The sequence below is a fragment of the Antechinus flavipes genome, chromosome 6 (genome assembly GCF_016432865.1).
Source record: "Antechinus flavipes isolate AdamAnt ecotype Samford, QLD, Australia chromosome 6, AdamAnt_v2, whole genome shotgun sequence".
NCBI lineage: Eukaryota > Metazoa > Chordata > Mammalia > Dasyuromorphia > Dasyuridae > Antechinus > Antechinus flavipes.
Genome location: NC_067403.1, coordinates 99,666,827 through 99,691,272, shown reverse-complemented (window position 1 = coordinate 99,691,272; position 24,446 = coordinate 99,666,827).

The window sequence follows — 24,446 nt, the reverse complement described above, 5'->3', positions numbered from 1 at the left end:
ACATAAAAACTTTTTAAAAAGCAATATTTATTTCAAAGATATAACAAGAACAAATCTAAAAACTTTCCCCTGACTCCCTGCCCAGATTTTAGGGGGGCATATTCTTACATATATGAATTTGGTTCATAGGTGGTATAGGTTCAAATTTAGCTTGGTTCCTACTTAGCTTTTGTCATACCAAATTTAGAAATAGATGTGACATGAATAATGGAAGAGTCCCTGTCTTCACTAATACAGGTGTGGATCATAAAGGATATTCATTGCTCTTTTGTGTATTAATTCTATGTTGGTTACAAAATTGAACTCTGGAAAACTGAAAATTTGGAAAGAGACAGAAAGACAAAAGCACATACACACACATACAGAGAGAGAAAGAGAGAGAGAGAGAGAAAGAGAGAGAGAGAGAGAGAGAGAGAATGAATTAGTGTTTGTGATATACTATGAACTATAGAAAGCCCTGAGAACACAAAAGAAAAAAAATATATAGTCACTTTAGTCATTACCCTCAAGAAGCTTACATACTAAGGGAAAAAAAACACATTAAAAAATGTTTTCAAGAGGGATTGTCATGTTTTCACTGTTTTTTGAAGAGATATTTGTTTGCGTTTTCCTTTGAGAATTTTTTCTAGCTTCTACATCTTACCACATACAGATTTGTTAAATTTAATTTTCTTTAGCTTCTATACTAAAAGACCAAAGAGTAAAGAAGCTGGGAATCCATTCAAGGATAACTTACCAAGCAAAGTTGAGTATAATACTGAATGATAAAAGAATGGACATTTGATGAACTGAACAAATTTCAGATATTGGTAACAAAAAAATATAGGGATTGGGAATTCAATGTAATGGTCCTTAGTTATCTCCCAGAGTTCTTTCGCTGGTTCAGTTCATTACTGCTCTATTGGAACTGATTTGGTTCATCTCATTGCTGAAGATGGCCAGGTCTATTGGAATTGATCATCATATAGTATTGTTGTTGAAGTATATAATGATCTCCTGGCCCTGCTCATTTCACTCAGCATCGGTTTGTATAAGCCTCTCTAGGCCTTTCTGAAATCATCCTATTGGTCATTTCTTACCAAACAATAATATTCCACAATATTCATATACCACAATTTATTCAGCCATTCTCCAATTGATGGGCATCTACTCAGTTTCCAATTTCTGGCCACTACAAAGAGGGGTGCCACAAACATTTGTGTACATACAGGTCCCTTTCCCTTCTTTATGATCTCTTTGGGATATAAGCCCAGTAGTAACACTGCTGGATCAAAGGGTATTATGCCAATAAATTTAACAAAGTAACTGAAATGAAACAATAATTACTAAAATATAAATTGTTAATAGGAATGGGTCCTATGTTTTCTAAAAAGCTTTTTTAGCATCTATTGAGATAATCATATCATTCCTGTTGGTTTGGTTATCAATAGGATCAATTATGTTGACATTTTTGTTAATATTGAATCAATTCTACATTCTTGGTTTAAATTCTACTTAATGAAAATCAATAATCCTTTGCTAGTATTTTGTTAAAAAATTTTTGCATCAATATTCATTATACAAATTGGTCTACAATTTTCTTTCTTTGTTTTATCTCTTCTTGGTTTAGGTTCAGCATCATATTTGTATCATAAAAGGCATTTGGTATGATTCTGGCTATCTTTCCAAATTGTTTATATATTGAAATTAATTGTTCTTTAAACTCTGAAAAAATTCATTCATGAACAAAGTGCCCAGAGGATTTTTCCTAGAGAATTCAATAATTGCTTATTAAATTTATTTTTCTAAGATATGATTATTTAGGCTTTCTATTTACTGATCTGTTAATCAAGGTAATATATATTTTTACAAATATTCATCAAATTCACTCAGATTGTCAGATTGATTGGCATTTGACTGAGCAAAATATTTCTAATGATTGTTTTAATTTCTTTTTTATTGGTGGTGATTTTACCCTTTTCATTTTTGATACTAGATAATTGTTTTTCTTCTTCTCTTTCTTAAAATCAAATTAACCAATGTATTTTCTACCATTTTATTGTATTTTTTCATAAAACCAGCTTTTAGATTTATTATCAGCATTATAGTATTTTTTTTAAAATACTTTTAACCTTATTGATCTTCCCATTGATCTTGTAAATAATATATTGTAGGATTCTGATTTTGATCCACTCTGCTATACTCTTCCATTTTACAAGAGAGTTCATCCCACATTTATGATTGTTCCTTGTGTATTTCTGTCCATCTTATTCATTTTCCTGTTTGTCCTCTCCTTTCACCTTTTTCCTCCACACGTGTGTTTTGCTGTTTTGCTTCTGTCTACCACCTTCCCTGATCTGTCCTCCCTTTGTCAGTCCCCAATACCTGCCACTTTACTTAATTTCCTTCTCTCTTCTACTTTCTTGTCAAGTTATGTCAGGTTAGGTTTGTCATTTGTCTTTGAAGAGGGCCAAATCTCTATGATTATATTAGAATCAAGTTAGTGTACCTACCTATGACTGATCAGACCAATGCAACATCAGAATACTCTGCTACAAGTCAGACACAAATAGTTCCTATGAACATTTGGGGTGAATTCTCTAACTTTGCACATCTCATGTTTCTTCTGAGCTAATTCAATTCTGCTTTGCTCATAGATCACAGTGCCTACACTGATGAGGGCATGCCATACTGGACAGTCCTGTGCCAGCGTCTCCCATGCCATACAATCAGTTCTAAAGTTCTTGAGAGAGACCTTGAGAATGTCCTTGGATCATTTTTTCTGACTACCTTGTGAGTATTTGTCCTATGTGAGTTCTCTATAAAATGAACTTTTTGGTAAGTGTAGATTTGGCATTTAAACAATGTGGCGAGCTTAATGGAAATGCACTCTCTGCAATAGAATTTGAATGCTTAGCAGTTTATTTTGAGAAAGGACCTTAGTGTCAGTTATCTTATCCTGCTAGGTGATCTTCAGAATATTCCTTAGATAATTTAAATGAAAGTGATGCTGTCTAGGCTTGACAAGCATATAATGAGGTCAACACAGTGGCTCTGTAGATCTTCAGCGTGGTAGTCAGTCTAATCCCTCTCTCCTCTCCCACACTTTCCTTCAGAGCCTCCCAAATATTGAGTTAGCTCTATCAATAGTGAATCAACCTTATTATCAATGTGTACATTTCTGGAAAATATACTGTCAAGGAAAGTGAACTTATCCACAGCTTTCAGAATTTTTCCAGTTGCTGTAACTAATGACTCCATGTGTGGATAGTGTGAGGCTGGTTGATAGAGTACATGTTTGCTTTTTTTAGTATGTATATATGTATGTATGTATGTATATGTGTGTGTGTGTTAATTGTGTTAATTGTTATTCCAAAACTAGCACAAGCAGCAGAGAATTGATCCATACTTTGTTTCATCTCAGATTTGGAGAATGTGCAATATCACTTATAAACAAAAAAATTATCCACCAACTCTTTTGGCTGGTAATATTTCCAAATTGAAGAATTTATCATCATTGTGGGAGAGGATTATGACACTGTTCTCATTGAACACATTTGACAACATAGCTAAAAACATCATGCTGAAAACATGGGAGCAAACACATAGTCTTGTTTCACTACACTGGTGCCTGGGAAAGCTTGAGAGCATTTCCCATTGTCTGTAATCTGGGCAAGCATGGCAAAATGATATTGATATCCTATGCTGATTAACTCCTCTGGGCAACCGAATTTTGACATAATTTTCTATAGAGAGCCACAGACAGTGGTGAGATACAAAACCCTTCAGCCCAGAGGGAATCTGCTGTCAATGTCTGGTTTGGCTCACTATCTCCCCTTGGGATGTCTCATCATTCCTGAGAAGTCAAGGAGGGGCATGATCACCTGTGTTCTACTTGAAGCAAGGGATATTTATAGTAAAGATGTATTTAAATATCAATAGCAGGAGGCTTATCGTTAGTACTTGGGCAGTGTGCTGTGGTGATATAGGAATGTAATGGTATTATAGTTGGCACATGCTCAGTGTGCTGTAGTGATGTAATTATACTAAGGTATTTAAGGGCTGAGAGTACTTGAAATAAACAGATTCCATCTTTGACTATCCTCCTGTGAGGTTCCAGCCTCGTCACTCCTCCAGTAAGACCAAGGACTCAGGCTGGTCCCAAGATCCTCCAGAGAGCTAGTCTGGACAGTACATTTTGGCACCCCAATTTGGGGGCTCTAGAAAGCACACTACAATTTTCCATAAACCCTTGCAATGAACCTTAGCAAAGGCCTTGGTTAGATTTATAAATGAGGTATATAGACCTCTGTATCAGAAATTCCTGGAATTTCTCCTAGAGTTACCAGGCAGCAAACACCATTTTGCTGTTCTTCAGCTTCTTCTGAAGCCACATTGATTCTCAGATAGATGACCTTTTTCCAGGTTCAGCCTATTAAAGAGGACTTTGCTTAAGTTTTTAGCAATGGCTGAGAAAGAGACCCCATGTTGTTTTGCATAACAACCTATTCTCTTTACCTTTGTAGAGATGAACAGTGGAAGCATCATTGATCTCCTGAACAGTAACCTTCTCTTGCCATATCATGTGGAAAATTTTAGTCAGCTTTTGTATGAGCAATGGATCTTCTACCTTATAAATCTCAGCTGTAATAGAATCAACACCAGATTCTTTGCCACACAAAAGTTGCTTAATAGCATTCAAAACTTCTTCTTTAGTTGGAAATTTTGCTAGGGAGTGATTGATTTTAATTTAAAGTAAATGGTCAATACCTTCAGTATTCATGACAGAATATTGAGAACACTATGGAACTATTCAACCCATCTCTCTAGGATCATTTCCTTATCACTAATCAACGTGGCTCCATCAACACTGATTAGTTGAGATGCACAATAGGTCTTTGGCACATAAATAGCCTTAAGGAAATCATAAGTGTGTGTTAGAAATGTTATTATGGGCATAAAACTGAATTTAATCTGCCTTTTTACCTAACCAAGAATCCTGAATCTAAGTTTCAATTGTACTTTATTTTTGATGGAATTGAATGCTACTTTCCTAGAGATGGATAAACTATCTTGTTGGTATGGTTTGTGGAATAGCTGTTGGAACATATTGTTCTCATCCTCTTATTCCACCAACCTCCCTGTCAGGTAAAATAGATTTCTACCTCCAATTCTTTAATGTTGCAGTTGCCAAATCCAAAGTAAGCCTGGTTGGGATCTCCCAATATTCAAATTGTTTCTTTCTATACACTGATAGTATTTTTTACTTGACCTGATTTGGCATCTCTTTCCTGAAGTGATCAGTGGATTATTTCAATGTTTATTTTGCCCTCTGGTTCCAGACATCAGAATATTTTTCCTTGGTAATTTCTTGAAAGATGCTGTTCAAGTCATCCTTTAGATTATAGTTTTCAGTAGACCAGTGATTCTGATATTGTCTCTCTTACATCTATCATCAAGATTAGTTGTTTTTCTGTAATGGGCTGAGGCTTGAGTTGATGCACTGAGGTCCCAAGCACATGAGGCTAAATAGTAATTGGACCATACTCTATTAATATGTAAGCTTGGAGAAAGAATGGCCCCCGCCCACTCTTTGTGCAAGTCCTGATGTGTTATATAGGAAATGACGATTTTGGTGGGTGGAGGCAAGGGAATGGAAAAAGAAGGGGAAGGAGAGACTGCTTGCATTGCCCTTGCGATGGCCCTTTCAGCTCAGATCCCTCTCTGTTAGCTGGCTTCCTATTGCAGCTGCCCATATTGCTATCGCAATCTTTCTCGCCCATATTGCTATCGCAATCCTTATTCACCTCTTCACTTCCATATTGCTATTGCAATCTTTCTTGCCCATATTGCTATCACAATCCTTATTCACCTCTTCACTTCAATAAAGATTGAAGATTTTTCCCTTAACCTGAATTCCTGACTCCGGCTGATTTTAAATACGCGGTCATTACATTTTTCTAATGAGATATTTTACATTTTCTCACATTTTTCATTGTTTGGATTTTTAAAATTCTTCATGTATCATAGAGTTATTAGCTTCCACTTGTCAATTCTAACTTTTAAGGGATTGTTTACCTCAATTAGCCTTGGTACTTTCTTCTCCATTTGGCCAATTGTACTCTTTTTTATTGTAGTAAGTTTATTTATTTTTAATGCACATTGCTTTATAAATCATGTTGGGAGACAAAAATCAGAGCAAAACAGAAAAAAAAACAAACAAACCATGGGATAAAGTTTTAAAAAAGAAAAAAAAAGAAGTAAACATAGCATGTGTTGATTTACATTCAGTCTCCTTAGGTCTTTTTCTGGGTGCAGGTGGCATTTTCTTTCCAAAGTCTATTGAATTAGATCACTGAAGCACTGAGAAGAACCAAGCCTTTCATAGATGATCAATGCATATTCTTGATGTTATTCTGTACAATGTGTTCCTAATTCTGCTTGTTTCACTCAGCATCAGTTTGTGTAAATCTTTCTAGGTCTTTCTAAAATTAGCTTGCTCATCATTTTTTACTGAACAATAACATTCCATTATTCTCATGTACCACAGCTTGTTCACATTCCCCAATTGATGGGCATCCACTCCTTTTCCAATTCTTTGCTTCACAAAAAGAGCTGCTACAACATTTTTGCATATGTCAGTTCTCTAACAATGCATTAGTATTCCAGTTTTCCCACATTCCTTCCAACATTTATCATTATCTTTTCCTGTCAGCTTAGCCAATCTGAAAGGTGTGAGATGGTACCTCAAAATTGTTTTAATTTGTATTTCGCTAATCAATAGTGATTTAGAACAGTTTTTCACATAACTATAAATGACTTTAATACCATTATCTGAAAATTGTCTGTTCATATCCTTTGACCATTTCACAAGAGGGGAATGATTTGTGTACTTACAAATTTGATACAGTTCTTTATATATTTTAGAAATTAGACCTTTATCAGAAATACTGTCTGTAAAGATATTCCCCTCTGCTTTGCACTTCCCTTTTAATCTTGTTTCTGCTGGTTTTTGTTTGTGCAAAAACTTTTTAATGTAATCCAAATGTACTTTTTAAAGAATTGTTATTTCCCTCAGTGGATTTTTGTATCTCCTTCTCCATTTGTCCAATTCTATCTTTTAAAACAGTTTTCCAAGCTGTTGAATCTTTTTTTCATAATTCTCTTCCATAACTTTCATTTCTCTTTTTAAAAATTTTTAATATTTTAAAAATTTGATTTATAAAAAAACAATAAGAAAAAAAAACAGAAAAATACTAAATAAAATAAAACAAAACAAAAGAGAGTACTATCATGTGCCCAGCAGAATATCAGGGAGGATTAAAAATATATAACAACAAATTACCAGGTCAATATTAATAGAAGAAATTATATTCATGAGTGCCCATCTTTTCTTTACTTCCTTGTAAATTGTTCTTTTGTTCTCTGCTCCTCATCTTTTTTTACTTTATTGTTTTTTCCCCCTTTCTATTCACCTTACCATTCTCAAGCTGGCTAGTAATTAGTAAAGGGTATATTTATGTTTGCAGATATAGATATATATATACACATACATAGACACACATACCTCTCCCCTCTACAACTAGGGATCCCTCCCTTGTCTTCTCTCATACCTTTTGTTTCCTAGTCCACCCATCACTCCCCTTTTATTTTTTATAGATTTTGGGAAGATACCCTTCATATTATATATGTTGTGTTGCCTATTAACCCATTCCCAATGTAAGTTTTCAGAACTATGGGTCCTCTGCCCCACCAATGTCTCTGTGTCTATTTTTCCTCTGCAACTCATTTTTGTAATTACTATTTTTGCTTAACTCTGCCTGAAACTTTCTTTTGAGCTTCTCTGTTATTGGCATAAATCTTAACTATTTGGTATTCATTTCCCATTTATAAAATATAAACAATTTGTTCACATTGAACTCACATTGAGTTCCTTGAAATTGATCTTTGATATTGGCTCTACTATGTTAAATTTTCTATTAAGTTAGAGTTTGGTGGATAGGAAGTACTGAAAATCTGCAAGTTTGTTGAATGTATATATTTTTTCTCTTTATTGCAGATAATTTTGTTGCATATAACTTTTTTTTTTTTTTGGCCACAGGCTTAGTTCTTTTGCTTGTCAGTAGATATGATTTCAGGACCTGCGGTCTTTTATTGTGACTCCTGCAAAGTCCTATACAATTCTCATTGTAGTTCCAGCATATTTGAATTGTTTTTTTCTCTTTTCTTGCAAAAATTTTTCCTTAATTTGGGAATTTTGAAATTTGGAAATAATATTCCTATTTGTTTTACACAAAGGATCTCATTGAGGTGGTGATCAGTAGGTTTTTTTTTTCTCTTTTTACTTTCCCCTCCTGTTCTATCACTCCAGGGAAATTTTTTTGCATTATTTATTGAATTATTGTAGTAAGGATTTTTTTTGTCACAACTATTATATTTTCTCTTCTTGATCTGCTCTCCAAATTTGTCATTTTTCTTATGTTTCCCATTTTGTTCTATTTTTTCATTCTTTAGAGTTTGTTTTGCTATTTCTTGGTCTTTCATAACTTCACTGGCTTCCCCTTGCCCAATTCTAACTTTCAAAGAGTTATTTTCATCTTTGAAATTGTGTTTTGTTTTTTATTTGGTTAACTTTTTTTCATAATTAGTTTGTTTTCTTGGATTTTTTGTTTTTACTTTTTCCTCAAGGTTTCTCATTTGATTTTAAAATTCTTCTTGAATTCTTCTATAAATTCTCTCTGCACAGGGAGCCATTTCTTTCATTTTTTCTTTTTCTTCTTTCATATCTCTTTTTTATTTTGTTATTTTAGCTTTTTATTTACAAAACATATGCAGGGGTAATTTTTCAACATTGACCCTTGCAAAAGTTTCTGTTCCAACTTTTCCCCTCTTTTGCTTTTTTTTTGTATGGCAGGTAGTCTAATGGCAGGTAGTTTAATACATGTTAAATATGTTAAAGCATATGTTAAATCCAATATATGTATATGTATTTATACAGTTATCTTGCTGCACAAGAAAAATCAGATCTAGAAAGAAAGGAAAAAAAAAACCTGAGAAGGAAAACAAAAATGCAAGCAAACAGAAAGAGAGGAAATGCTATGTTGTGGTCCACAATCATTTTCTATAGTTCTCTCTGTGTGTAGCTGATTCTCTTATTTACTGAACAATTGGAACCGGTTTGAATCATCTCATTGTTGAAGAGAGTTACATCTATCAGAGTTAACCATTGTACAATCTTGTTGTTGCCATGTATAATGATCTCTTGGTTCTGCGTATTTTACCTAGCATCAGTTCATGTAAGTCTCTCCAGCCTCTCTGAAATCATCCTGCTGGTCGTTTTTTACAGAACAATAGTATTCCATAGCATTCATATACCCCAATTTATTCAGCCATTCTCCAATTGATGGGCATCCATTCAATTTCCAGTTTCTAGACACTACAAAAAGGGCTGCCATAAACATTTTTGAACATACAGGTCCATTTCCTTTCTTTCTCTTAACAACTGCTGCATCAAAGGGGATGCACAACTTGACAACTTTTTGAGCATAGTTCCAAATTCCTCTCCAGAATGGTTGGATCCATTCACAGTTTCACCAACAATTTGTTAATGTTTAAGTTTTTCCACATCCCCTCCAACATTCATCATCTTTTCCTGTTATCTTAGCCAAACTGAAAAGTGTGTAGTGGTATCTCAGAGTTGTCTTAATTTGCATTTCTTTGATCAATAATGATTTGGAGGCCCTTTTCACATGACTAGAAATAATTTCAATTTCTTTATCTGAAAATTATCTGTTCATATCTTTTGACCATTTATCAATTGGAGAATGGCTTGATTTCTTATAAATTAGAGCCAATTATCTAGATATTTTGAAAATGAGGCCTTTATCAGAAACTTTGACTGTAAAAATGTTTTCCCAGTTTATTGCTTCCCTTCTAACCTTGTCTCCATTAGTATTGTTTGTACAAAACCTTTTTAACTTAATATAATCAAATTTTCTATTTTATGATTAATAATGATCTCTAGTTCTTCATTGGTCCCAAATTCCTTGCTCTTCCACAGTTTTGAGAGGTAAACTATCCTATGTTCTTCTAATTTATTTATAATCTCATTCCATTTTAACCTTATCCTGGTATATGGTGTTAAGTATGGGTCCATGCCTAATTTCTGCCAGTGTTTCCAGTTTTCCCAATAGTTTTTATCATTAGTGAATTCTTATCCCAAAAGTGGGGTCTTTGGGTTTGTCAAACACTAGATTGCTATAATTATCGACTATTTTGTCAGATAGTAATGTCAGACACATTACTCTTTGGGGGCAGATTTTTTTTTAACTTAACTATTCTCCTCTGAAGATGAACTTTGGTCTTTCCTGTACAGATAACACTTTTCTATAGTGAGTTTTTTTATTCTTTGCCAATTCACTTTTTTATTCAATAAAAAATATTACATAAACACCACTAATCTTGAGGTAAATGAGATGGTGCTTCTGGCTTCACCTCAACTCTCCCCTCTGACCAGGACTTCCAAACAAAGAGTTTGCCACTTGGTGATTTGTAGAGATAGCCTGGAGGTGTTTGCATTTCACACAGGTTAATCCCCAAATCTTTCTTTAGATCTTCTCAAATTGTTTCAAGAGGACCCCTGTTCTGCCCCAAATTTTCTTGATGTTTCTCCAATCTGTGTTCTCCCTGAGGAGATTTGTTCTATTTAGGAAATTTGGAGAGCTTGAAATTTATCAACCTACTCCATCATCTTCTCAGAATCCTTCCCCCATTTTCATTTTTTTTCTAATTTTTCTTCTACTTCTCTTATGTGATCTTTAAGCTTCTTTTTGAGTTCTCCCATGAGTTCTTTTTGGGCTTGAGACCACTTCTCATTTTTCTTTGGGGTTTTGCCCATAGTGTTTTTATATCTCTATTCCCTTCTAAGTTTTTGTCTTGGTTTTTCCTGTCACCATTATAACTTACTATTGTCAGATTCTATTTTTTGTTCATTTCCATTTATTTTGTGTATATTTGTCTGTGTGTGGTCTCTTCCCTTTCTTTTAAATTTGATATCTGCTCCCAGAGTAGAAAGAATATTCTCTTGGTCTTCTTGTGTCAGTGGTTTCAGGCCCTGGCTTTTCACCTGGTGCTTCACTGATGTTGCTCTGACACCCAAGGGGGACCTTCCTGTCTGCTGCTGTAGTATGGGAAGGGTGGCACTGCTGGAGGTTGCAGAAGTCTGGTAGTTTGCTTGGTGCTGAGCTGGGATCCTAATGGTGGTGTCTTGCTTGTGCTGAGGCTTGATGAGGTGTTTTTTGTGGTTCCCCAGGGCTACACTGAAGTACATGTAATCCAGTGCTATGTTGAAGTGGAGCACTGTTCATTCTAGCAGCTGCCTCCTTCTTTAGGTACTCAAAGGATTGATGTCTTTTTGTTTTCCCTGGTTTGTGCTGAAACATGTGGAGGGGTGGTTGCTGGAGGATTGCATATTTTACCTGAGTTCCATAGTGTGTGAATGTCTAGCCATTGGAAGATGTCTGTTTGCCCAGGGCTATGCTAGAGCATGTGGGGGTTCCAGGTTGTTGCAGATACCATTAATGGCAATCACCTGTTCTGCCACACTGGGACTCAGTATCTCCTGTTTGCTGTCTGAGGTAGGCTTGTTGTCTCACTGGGAAGCTTCCTGTCCTCGGACCTACACCCCTGTCATACTATGCACAACCTGATAATGAGACTAGTATCCTTTTTAACTGAAGAAAATGAGATTTTGAGACTCCATAGCATCAATTTAGATGGGGAAGGAATCTTGAAAGAAATGTGGTCAAATCTAATGACTTTACTGGTGATTAAAACTAAGGCATTGTTGAGTTTCACGACTTTGTCTAGCAATCCACTACTAGAAAAGAGTTTGAACTAAGATTTGAACTGAGGATTTCTTGGCTATCTAAGGCTGTCACTGCCCATTATGTCATCCATTATGTGTCCCTGGAACACAGAAAGAAAATGTTGGAGGAGGATTTAAAGCATATTTACTGACTCTGAAGCCAATCAATGTTCCTTGTAAGCACCTGCCTCAATTTTGAATGCTCAAAGTCAATTGCTAAACATCCATAGTTTTCTTCAACCACTGCTCTTGAATCATAATTTCTGGCTTCTTTAATGTTCTGTTTATATTCTGGCTATATTCCAGTTACTCAATATCCTTAATGTGGATTCAAAAACTGAACAGAATACATAGATATCTGATGAGAAACCCATACTTAGTACAAAAGGATGAGTTTACTTTGTTCTTGTTACCAGTTACACAAAAGTGACTTATCCTTCATTTGCTTCTCTCTTGCTTTCACAGGTTCAACATATTTGCATTGACAATGCTCGTGTATAATATGTACAATGAATCAAGTTCACTTTTCTCTAGTGATGTCTCTTCTCACCTTGCTTTCATTGACTGACATTTTCCTTGCCAGAGCAAAACACTGTCAGCTTGTACAAAGGATGAACCATTAACTACAAAGAGGTTACCAACTGGAATTCCCTCTGTAATTTTCAGACATGCATTAAAATTTAACAAAGACCCCTTCTTGACCATTTCATTCTTTTGGAAACACATAACTTTCTCTAATCAATTTCAAAGCAATAATACAGAACCACAATGATTAACAATAGCTTCAAAGGAAAACTACTTTGGGCTCAAATCTGGTTTTTGTTAATACGATAACAAAATTGCATACATTGACCACGGGAATCATACAAGTCTTTGATCTGGGCAATTACTCATAGTCTCAATGCAAAATAGTTACTATCAGTCCTATAAATATAAAAAGAGCCCTTGGAATGTCTTCCTGATTTGACCAGGGTTACTTTGTGTTGGATGTTATAAAAATGTTCATTAATTAGTAGGCCAATGAAAGGTAAAAAATGTGCTTCAGAGTACAAAATAAATCACAATATTAACAATACAGTTTAGCTGATTGACAATGAAACCAGGATTCTGAAAAACTCTTGACTTAGTATTGAAATAAATTCTCTCATTACATTTCTTTATAGAAACATCATAATTTTAGAGAGGCTTAAGGACAGAAAGAGCCAACTCTACATATTGATTATCTGTGTAATAATATATGAGTCATTTGTTCAAATTCTATGCCACTTACTGTGTGTGTAATCTTAAAGAAGTCACTTAGGTACTCTGTACTCAGTTTCTTTATTTGTAAAATTAAATGGATCAGGTAAACTGGCTCTGTATCTCTTATACTATGACATTCCCCAAAATAAGCCCAATTGTTGTTGAAAGGATATATATAAATAAGGTAATTCATTGATTTGTATTAGCAAATTAAAATGATAGGCATTTTCCAATAGTCATTGAGAACATCCTTTTTATTTTTTAAAAGTCATATACTCCGCTGCCTAGTTTTTAATATTCCAATTTTTCTCTCATCTAAACAAAACCATCCTGTCAATCAAGGAAAATTTTAAGATTTGCAAAGCACATTACATATATTATCTCATTGGACCCTAAAAGCCACACTCTGAGAAAGTTGCTATTATGACCCCTCATATAACAGATGAGGTAGTTGAAGTTGACAAAAATTAAATGAACCTGATCTTTTTTTTCTTTTCCTGTTATTATTGGAAGTAAACCTTGTTTAGATAGATAATTATTAGAAAAGCAGCAGCTATCACTCACCTAACAGAAAAAAATTGAAATCATTTGCTTTTCCACTCTCATAAGTAATCTGTTCTCTTCTTTTATTTTATTTTTATTTTTATTTTTTTATAAGGAGGTTTCTAAGACTCTTTTTTTAATTTATTTTTATTTATTTTTTTTAAATTTTATTTTATTTAATAATAACTTTGTATTGACAGAATCCATGCCAGGGTAATTTTTTACAACATTATCCCTTGCACTCACTTATGTTTAGTTTTTTCCCCTCCCTCCCTCCACCCCCCCCCAAGATGGCAAGCATATATGTTAAATATGTTGCAGTATATCCTAGATATAATACATATATGCAGAACCAAACAGTTCTCCTGTTGCACAGGGAGAATTGGATTCAGAAGGTAAAAATAACTCGGGAAGAAAATCAAAAATGCAAATAGTTCACATTCGTTTCCCAGTGTTCCTTCTTTGGGTGTAGCTGTTTCTGTCCATCATTTATCCATTGAAACTCAGTTAGGTCTCTTTGTCATAGAAATCCACTTCCATCAGAATACATCCTCATACAATATCATTGTCGAAGTGTATAATGATCTCCTGGTTCTGCTCATCTCACTTAGCATCAGTCCATGTAGGTCTCTCCAAGCCTCTCTGTATTCATCCTGTTGGTCATTTCTTACAGAACAATAATATTCCATAACATTCATATACCACAATTTACCCAGCCATTCTCCAATTGATGGGCATCCATTCATTTTCCAGTTTCTAGCCACTACAAACAGGGCTGCTACCAACATTTTGGCACATACAGGTCCCTTTCCTTTTTTTAGTATCTCTTTGGGGTATAAGCCCAATAGAAACACTGCTGGATCAAAGGGTATGCACAGTTTGATAACTTTTTGGGCATAATTCCAGATTGCTCTCCAGAATGGTTGGATTCGTTCACAACTCCACCAACAATGCATCAGTGTCCCTGTTTTCCCGCATCCCCTCCAACATTCATCATCATCTTTTCCTGTCATCTTAGCCAATCTGACAGGTGTGTAGTGATATCTCAGAGTTGTCTTAACTTGCATCTCTCTGATCAATAGTGATTTGGAACACTCTTTCATATGAGTGGTAATAGTTTCAATTTCATCATCTGAAAATTGTCTGTTCATATCCTTTGACCATTTATCAATTGGAGAATGGCTTGATTTTTTATAAATTTGAGTCAGTTCTCTATATATTTTGGAAATGAGGCCTTTATCAGAACCTTTAATTGTAAAGATGTTTTCCCAGTTTGTTGCTTCCCTACTAATCTTGTTTGCATTCGTTCTGTTTGTACAAAGGCTTTTTAATTTGATATAATCAAAATTTTCTATTTTGTGATCAGTAATGATCTCTAGTTCATCTTTGGTCACAAATTTCTTTCTCCTCCACAAGTCTGAGAGATAAACTATCCTATGTTCCTCTAATTTATTTATAATCTCGTTCTTTATGCCTAGATCATGGACCCATTTTGATCTTATCTTGGTATATGGTGTTAAGTGTGGGTCCTTGCCTAATTTCTGCCATACTAATTTCCAGTTATCCGAGCAGTTTTTATCAAATAATGAAATCTTATCCCAAAAATTAGATTCTTTGGGTTTGTCAAACACTAGATTGCTAAAGTTGACTATTCTGTCTTGTGAACCTAACCTTTTCCACTGATCAACTAATCTATTTCTTAGCCAATACCAAATGGTTTTGGTGACTGCTGCTTTATAATATAATTTTAGATCAGGTACAGCTAGGCCACCTTCATTTGATTTTTTTTTCATTAATTCCCTTGAGATTCTCGACTTTTTATTGTTCCATATGAATTTTGTTGTTATTTTTTCTAAATCATTAAAATATTTTCTTGGAAGTCTGATTGGTATAGCACTAAATAGATAGATTAGTTTGGGGAGTATTGTCATCTTTATTATATTTGCTCGGCCTATCCAAGAGCACTTAATATTTTTCCAATTATTTAAGTCTGACTTTATTTGTGTGGAAACTTTTTTGTAATTTTGCTCAAATAATTCCTGACTTTCCTTTGGTAGATAGATTCCCAAATATTTTATGCTATCAACAGTTATTTTGAATGGAATTTCTCTTTGTATCTCTTGCTCTTGGATTTTGTTGGTGGTGTATAAGAATGCTGAGGATTTATGGGGATTTATTTTGTATCCTGCTACTTTGCTAAAATTATGAATTATTTCTAATAGCTTTTTAGTAGAATCTCTGGGGTTTTCTAGGTATACCATCATATCATCTGCAAAGAGTGATAGTTTGGTTTCCTCATTGCCTACTCTAATTCCTTTAATCTCTTTCTCGACTCTTATTGCAGAGGCTAGTGTTTCTAATACAATATTGAATAATAATGGTGATAGTGGGCAACCTTGCTTCACTCCAGATCTTACTGGGAAAGGTTCCAGTTTTTCCCCATTGCATATGATGCTTACTGAAGGTTTTAAATATATGCTCCTGACTATTTTAAGGAAAAGTCCTTTTATTCCTATGCTCTCAAGTGTTTTTATTAGGAATGGCTGTTGGATTTTATCAAATGCTTTTTCTGCATCTATTGAGATGATCATATGGTTTTTGTTTGTTTGGTTATTGATATAGTCAATTATGTTAATAGTTTTCCTAATATTGAACCAGCCCTGCATTCCTGGTATAAATCCTACTTGGTCATACTGTATTATCCTGGGGATGATTTTCTGTAATCTTTTTGCTAATATTTTATTTAAGATTTTAGCATCAATATTCATTAGGGAGATTGGTCTATAATTTTCTTTCTCTGTTTTCAGCCTACCTGGTTTAGATATCAGTACCATGTCTGTGTCATAAAAGGAGTTTGGTAGGACTCCTTCAATCCCTACTTTTTCAAATAGTTTATTTAGCATTGGAGTTAATTGATCTTTAAATGTTTGATAGAATTCAGATGTAAATCCATCTGGTCCTGGGGATTTTTTCTTAGGGAGTTGATTGATAGTTTGTTCTATTTCTTTTTCTGAGATGGGACTGTTTAGGATATTTACTTCTTCCTCTGTTAGTTTAGGCAAGCTATATTTTTGGAGGTATTCTTCTATTTCATTTAAGTTGTCGAATTTATTGGTGTAAAGTTGGACAAAGTAACTCCTAATTATTGCTCTAATTTCCTCTTCATTAGTGGTGAGTTCTCCCTTTTCATTTTTAAGACTAACAATTTGATTTTCCTCTTTCCTTTTTTTAATCAGATTTACTAAGGGTTTGTCTATTTTGTTGGTTTTTTCATAGAACCAACTCTTAGTTTTATTAATCAATTCAATAGTTTTTTTACTTTCAATTTTATTGATCTCTCCTTTTATTTTTAGAATTTCAAGTTTAGTGTTTGACTGGGGGTTTTTAATTTGTTCCTTTTCTAGCATTTTTAGTTGCAAGCCCAATTCATTGACCTTCTCTTTCTCTATTTTATACAAATAGGCCTCTAGAGATATGAGATTTCCCCTTATTACTGCTTTGGCTGCATCCCATACATTTTGGTATGATGTCTCATTATTATCGTTTTCTTGGATGAAGCTATTAATTATATCTATAATTTGCTGTTTCACCCAATCATTCTTTAGTATGAGATTATTTAGTTTCCAATTATTTTTTGGTCTACTTTCCCGTGGCTTTTTATTGAGTATAATTTTCAATGCATCGTGGTCTGAAAAGGACGCCTTCACTATTTCTGCCTTACTGCATTTGAGTTTGAGGTTTTTATGTCCTAATATATGGTCAATTTTTGTATAAGTTCCATGAACTGCTGAAAAGAAGGTGTACTCCTTTCTGTCCCCATTACATTTTCTCCAGAGATCTATCATATCTAATTTTTCTAGTCTTCTATTTATCTCTTTGACTTCTTTCTTATTTATTTTGTGGTTTGATTTATCTAATTCTGAGAGTGCAAGGTTGAGATCTCCCACTATTATAGTTTTCCTGTCTATTTCTTCTTGCAGCTCTCTTAATTTCTCTTTTAAGAATTTAGATGCTACACCACTTGGTGCATATATGTTTAATATAGATACTGCTTCATTATTCATTCTACCCTTTAGCAAGATACAGTGCCCTTCCTTATCTCTTTTGATTAGATCATTTTTTGCTTTAGCTTGATCTGAGATCAGGATGGCTACCCCTGCTTTTTTGACTTCACCTGAAGCATAGTAGATTTTGCTCCAACCTTTTACCTTTAACCTGCATGTATCTCCCCGCTTCAGGTGTGTTTCCTGTAAACAACATATTGTAGGATTCTGGCTTTTAATTCATTCTGCTAACCGCTTCCTCTTTATGGAAGAGTTTACCCCGTTCACATTTATGGTTAAAATGACCATTTCTGTATTACTTGCCATCTTGTTAACCCTGGTTTATGCTTTTCTCCCTTCTTACCCTCTTACCCCCCTTCCCAGTATTAAGCTTGTGAGCACCACTTGCTTCTCACAGCCCTCCCTTTTTTAGTATCCCTCCCCCCACTTAGAGTTCCTCCCCCTATCTTACCCCTTTCCCTCTCAGTTACCGTATTCCCTTCCACTTAGCTTATTCCTTCCCTTTTCACTTTTCCCTTCTCACTTTTCAATGAGGTGGGAGAAGTTTCACCATAGATTGAATATGTCTTAAGATTTTTTCACTCAAAGCCAATTCTGAAGGCAGTAAGATACCCACTATATTCATCCCCCTCCATTCTTTCTCTCAGATATAATAGGTTTCCTATGCCTCTTCATGAAATGTAGTACCCTCACTTTACCCTTTTTCTGGTACAATGTCCTTTCCACATCAGTTTCTAGAACAAGGTATACATGTATTCTTTATACATCTATATAGTCGAAATATAGTTCCCAAGATTAATCTTTACCTTTTTAGATTTCTCTTGAGTTCTATATTTGTAGATCAAACTTTTTGTTAAGTTCTGGCTTTTTCATCAGAAATAGATGAAATTCGCTTACTTCATTGAATGTCCATCTTCTTCCCTGGAAAAAGATGCTCATTCTCGCTGGGTAAGTTATTTTTGGTTGCATACCAAGTTCCTTAGCCTTTCAGAATATCATATTCCAGGCCCTTCGATCCTTTAATGTGGATGCTGCCAGATCCTGGGTGATCCTTATTGTGGCTCCTCGATACTTGAGTTGGGTTTTTCTAGCTGCTTGCGGTATTTTTTCCTTCATCTGAGGGTTCTGGCATTTGGCCACTATATTTCTTGGTGTTTTGATTTTAGGATCCCTTTCAGTAGGGGATCGATGAATTCTTTCGATGTCTATTTTACTCTCTGTTTCTAAGACTTCTGGGCAGTTCTCTTTGATAATTTCCTGGAAAATAGTGTCCAGGCTCTTTTTTTCATCATACTTTTCTGGGTATCCGATGAGTCTCAGATTGTCTCTCCTGGATCTGTTTTCCAGGTCTGTTGTCTTCCCCAGAAGGTATTTAACATTCTTTTCCATTGTTTGATTTTTTTGGATTTGCTTGACTGATTCTTCTTGTCTCCTCGAGTCATTCAATTCCATTTGTTCGACCCTGATTTTCTGTGAAGTATTTTCTTCACTCACTTTTTTAAGATCTTTTTCTAATTGTCCAATTGAGTTCTTTTGTTCTGTGGAATTTTTTTCCATTTCGCCAATTTTGTTTTCCAGTTCACCAATCCTATTTTTAAAGGATTTGGTTTCTTTATCCACTCTCTCTTTAACTGACTTCTCCAGGCTCTTTTGCCAAGCCTCCCTCTCCTTTTCCCATTTTTCTTCTAGCTCCCTTGTGAGAGCCTTTTTAATTTCCTCCATGAGATTCATCTGTGCTGAGGAACAGATGATCTCCTCCTTTGGGGATTCACCTGGGGACTGTTTGTTTTTAGTCTCCTCAGGATTTGGAGTCTGCTCTTTATCTGTATAGAAGCTGTCAAGGGTTAAAGTCCTCTTCAGTTTCTTGCTCATTCTGACTAATGATCAAAGACAAACTATCAAAGAAACAGAAGAAAAAAACCCTTGAATGGAGGCTGCTTTCTTTGGGGGAGGGGCAGGGTAGCCGTGAGGCACAGGTCCTACTGTGCTGCGCCTGCGCTCTGAGATCCGAGAGCGTGCTGAGACACTGTGGGGGAGGGGTGGCCAGGTCCCGAGAGACTCCAGCTGTTTGGGGTTGTATTCTTCACTCCCGGTGTTTTTAGCTTCTCTGCTGGGCTGCTGACTTGCTGCCGGAGCAAAGTATCTAATCCTGTAGCAAAGCTCTCCCTGCAGAGACGGCTGCGATCACACCCCACCCCCTCTCCGCTCTGCTCGGCTCTGAGCCGCCTTCCGTGCTCTCGCTGCCGCTGTTGCCCGCAGCTTGCTTCTGATCTAATAACCATCCCTGCCCTTGCGCAAAAACAGACCTTTCTTGACGAGTCTCAAGGATGGTTTCTCTTGGTAACTAATTGTATGGTTTTTTTTTCTGTGGAGCATTAATTCAGAGGCATGAAATGAAATGGATAGTGAGAGAAAAAAGTGGAGGTTACACAGCAGTGTGCCTCCTCTCCGCCATCTTGGCCGGAAGTCCTGTTCTCTTATACAGAAAGTAGCATATTCCTTGGTCTCATGTGTTACATAATTAAAAACTTATTTCTAAAAATATAAAACTCAATCATCTTCTCAACTAAATAACTCTTCAAAATTTCTAATGTTACCACTCTAGCCCAGGCCTACATTCCCACACACCTAAACTTTTGCCACATCCTTTTCCAATTCTTTCCATCTTCATTTTCCCACACAAATCTACCATGCATATCATTACTAGATAGCTTCTCAAAAGATAGAATTTGAATTTAGAATACATAGGTTCAAATCTTAGGTTTTATACTTAATATTTGTATGGATAGATTTGTATGGCTTAACCTCTGTGAGCTTCAGTTTTTCTCATTTATAAAATGGGGATTTTAGGAGGATATAACCCTCAAAACGTTATAGTGATGTCAACTATTATGGACTAAATAAATGTGCTATTAGGTTATGGCTTCTAAATCTTTGCCATTCTGATGATGCTGTTGTGGATATAATCATGTCAGTTAATATTATGATTTAAATTTGTTACTTAAAAACACATATATACACACTACAGTATTATATATAGCAATGATAGAGGACAGGTAATAAGTAATTAGTAGGAAAATCCATTCTCTACGCTTGCATTCTAATTGGATTAGATAGGGTTTATAGAGATTTTATTATAGGTAGTTAACTTAATTCAAAGTTACAGTATAAGAAATCTAATATTCAGTACAAAGGGGCAGGATTAAAAAAATCTATTTTATAGTTGTTTGGCAGATATAAATATAATGCACAAACACGAATGTAGAATTGAAAATAGGTTGGAATAGTGACTGACTCAGATGTTGAAAATTAGAGATTGTGATCATATCTGTACCTATTTAGGAGGCAGAAAAAAAATTAAACAACAGAATAGAACAACTATTTAGTAAGAGTACTTGAAACAAGCTACCAAATGGTAGCTCCTCCTTATCTTCCTTGTTTCCCTCTCTTGCTTGATGTTAACATGTCAAATTAGTTTCTCCCAAACCCTTATCTGTTATTCTTATTTTCAGGCAATAATTCTCTGGCAGCAGTTTTTCAAGTCTCCAGAGTCTGCCTCCCTGTCTTTCACAGGGTATCATTTCAGGATCTCTCTTTCTCTTTCTCCCTTAATGAATTCTAGTTTCTCTCCCCTAACAGGTCTTAGTATCTCTAGCATAGAAGTTCTTAATCAAGGTTTTTCAGGCAGATTTCTACCCCAACCTCCTTTTTTTTTTTCAATACATGTCTTAATTGACCTCTTTTCATGCTGATTGCCATAGACACATTTGTGTTGTTTGTCCTTGGTACAGGAATTATTAATTACCACTCTTTCTTGTGTGCCTCTATATTATTTTAGTATTTAGTATAGATTCTTGTAGCAACATCTCACATAGGTGAAATAATGAGAAAGTCTTATTCATTTCAAATGTTCTGTATAAATTTAATACATTTTGATTTCTATTTAAACAGGTAGGGATGTTTGGTGGGTAATATAACTGCCATTAAGTTAAATGTTTCCTTAACAGGAATGATGAAGGTTTTTCAAATTTTTACTTAGGTACCCTCTATATAATTAGTACTATAAACATTCAGTCACCAAAGCTCGATTTTTAAGACCACAGTTTCCTGCTGAGCAGGAAATAGATGTACTCAGATGATAAGGGAACAAAATACTAGCTTCTTTTGTGCTTAAAGAAAACAATACCTATAGCTTTGTCTATTATATATATTCATTCAGACACTTTTCTATGGTTAGGTATGATTTACAAATCTCAGAAGGCCCATCCAGATTATGAGGCAGTCAGAAAAGAACGATTAATTTGGAACCATGAGTTGGATTCAAATCTTTTTGTTCTTTATCACTCCATATGAACTTGGGCAAGACATCTGACCTTTCTAGACTTCTAATTTCTTTATATGTAAACATGAGTTGGGCCAGCTGATCTTTAACATCTCTGCTAGCCCTATAATAGTTGAAAGTCCTCTTTGGAATATTATCTCCTTTCTAGTCATCATTGCTAAACTCATGTTCATGATTGATCTAAAGTAAAATCACAAATAATAAGTGAGTTCACAAAATAAATAGTTTTAAGCTTTCATTTTTTTTCTATATGGACTTGTGAAATAAATGAAATATTTTGGACATGATTTTAGACTTTTTTTCCTAGCATACATGACACACAGACTAATATGAGATGAAACACAAATAATAGTTTTATGTACTTAAATTAGTCTCTTTCCATCTGTCCTACGAAGAAACTGTACCTTTCCCTCAACTGAGCCTTACTTCACTCCATTGCCCCGGGTCTTTGAAGGATTCTGCTTATCATAAGCATAAGCAAAAAATATAAAAAGAAGATATGCATAAAAAACAAAATAATCGTGAATGACCTGCACAACCAAATAAACATTTCCTTATTTGAATGGGATATATTGTGTAGGATAGAAAAATGTTCAAATATACCTAAATTAAGCCAGCCAGCTGTCATAGATTATGGGGTGCAAAGACAGGTGACAGTAGAAAAGTGTAATAGACCCTGGTGAAAAACAGCTGCTCAAAAAAGGATCCTAATTCAGAGCAGAGGTAGTTGATTGCTCATCTAAGCCTGAGACAAAATTTTTGCCCTTCAGTGGCATTCTCCATTCCCAACACCCTAGGGAGATCCCTTTTGGATTGTCCCAGAAATTCTAATTCACTCTCTTGCTCCCATCCCATAACTTTGTTCCCTGGAGCTCAAGGTGGGGTAATAAGGGGGAGAGGAAATTCTTATCTGTTCTACTAATACCATTGACTAGGTTAGCTGGTACTTAGAATATCTGTGTATATGTGTGTATACACATATACCTCTGTGTCTAGTAAATAATCATGTCTAAATAACCCCAAATAACTTTGGGGTGAGGGAAGGATAGAATAAAAAAGAAAAAAAATACAAGATTTTTGTTTGGTTGTATATTTGAAAATAATAGCAAGTTGTACATAGTAGATTTACAGTTTCATGTCCAATCATCTTTTTAAAAAAAATGTTGTACCATACCATGTCATGGAAATGTTTATTTTGTTCCATAAACTAAAAATAAAATTTAAAAAACAAACAAAAAAATGCTTCTTAGGCATCTGATAAATGAATGAAACTGTTAGGCTGTTTGGATAAAAAGATAATCTGTGATCTCAAGGAGCTTATTTTTGGGGAAATTACAACATGAATGTGAGTAAATTTAGTATAGGAAGGAAATGAGGAATCCAGGGGTTTTATGTGTATCTGAGAAAAGAGAATGCATTGACATTAGAGAAATTAAAGAAAAGGTAGTATATGAACTGGGTCATGGAAGATGATAAGGAAGAAATGCAAAAAGAAAACAAATTTCAGATGAAAGATAGGGATGAGCGATCATTAAAGTGAATGTATAAAGGTGGGAGATTGACTTGTTAAAGTCTAAAATTAAAAGCAAGCCAGTTTTATCTGGAAAATAACAGATATAATAAAAAAATTAACATCATTTCCCAATAATAATATTTTGGTAGCTTGTAAAGGGTGGATTGGAGAATAGAAAAGGGGAGGAGATGTTCTTACAATACTAATGGTAAGACTGAAGGGGAAGAATCTAAAGTAAGATGTTGGCAATATGAGTGGAGAAAAGAAGATATGCATAAAAAATGCTATACATTTCGTATATAAAGGCAACTTATGGGTTATTCAAGGTTGGGAAAAAGTGTATAAGATGAAGCCAAAGTTAGAAGTGAAACTGTTAAGGTTCAGAAGGGACCCCAAAAGGTTGGGAGTTGCAGATCAGTGTCATGAGGTGTCTCAAAAGAATTTGCAGGCTTGAACCCATTTTCTAGTTAAGGGGCAAGGTATATTGTAATTGTTATGCCAATTGAAGCGGGCTAAGTTTAAAAAGAATTTAGCAAAGAACCAAGAGTAAGAAAATAAATAGATAGATCCTAGGCCAAGCTCCATTTGGGCTTTTTTTGTGTCCTGATTGACTCAGATTCAATGTAAATAGCAGTTATTTCTGCTTGGGTCAGAAACCCTGAGAGCCTTCCTCTCCCAAATTCATTTATTAATTTATTTACTTTTATTGTTTTGGGGCTAGGTGAAAGAGGAGATTCTTTGCTTACCTAGCCTTAATCACTTAATCACTGAGGTGTGACCTCAGTTAAACAATTTCTTATTTTAAAAAAGTCAAAGTCTCCCACTGCATCCAGGGCCATCTCCACACTCCTTATCTATATCTGGCCACTGAATTTAGATGGCTCTGGAGAGGGAAGT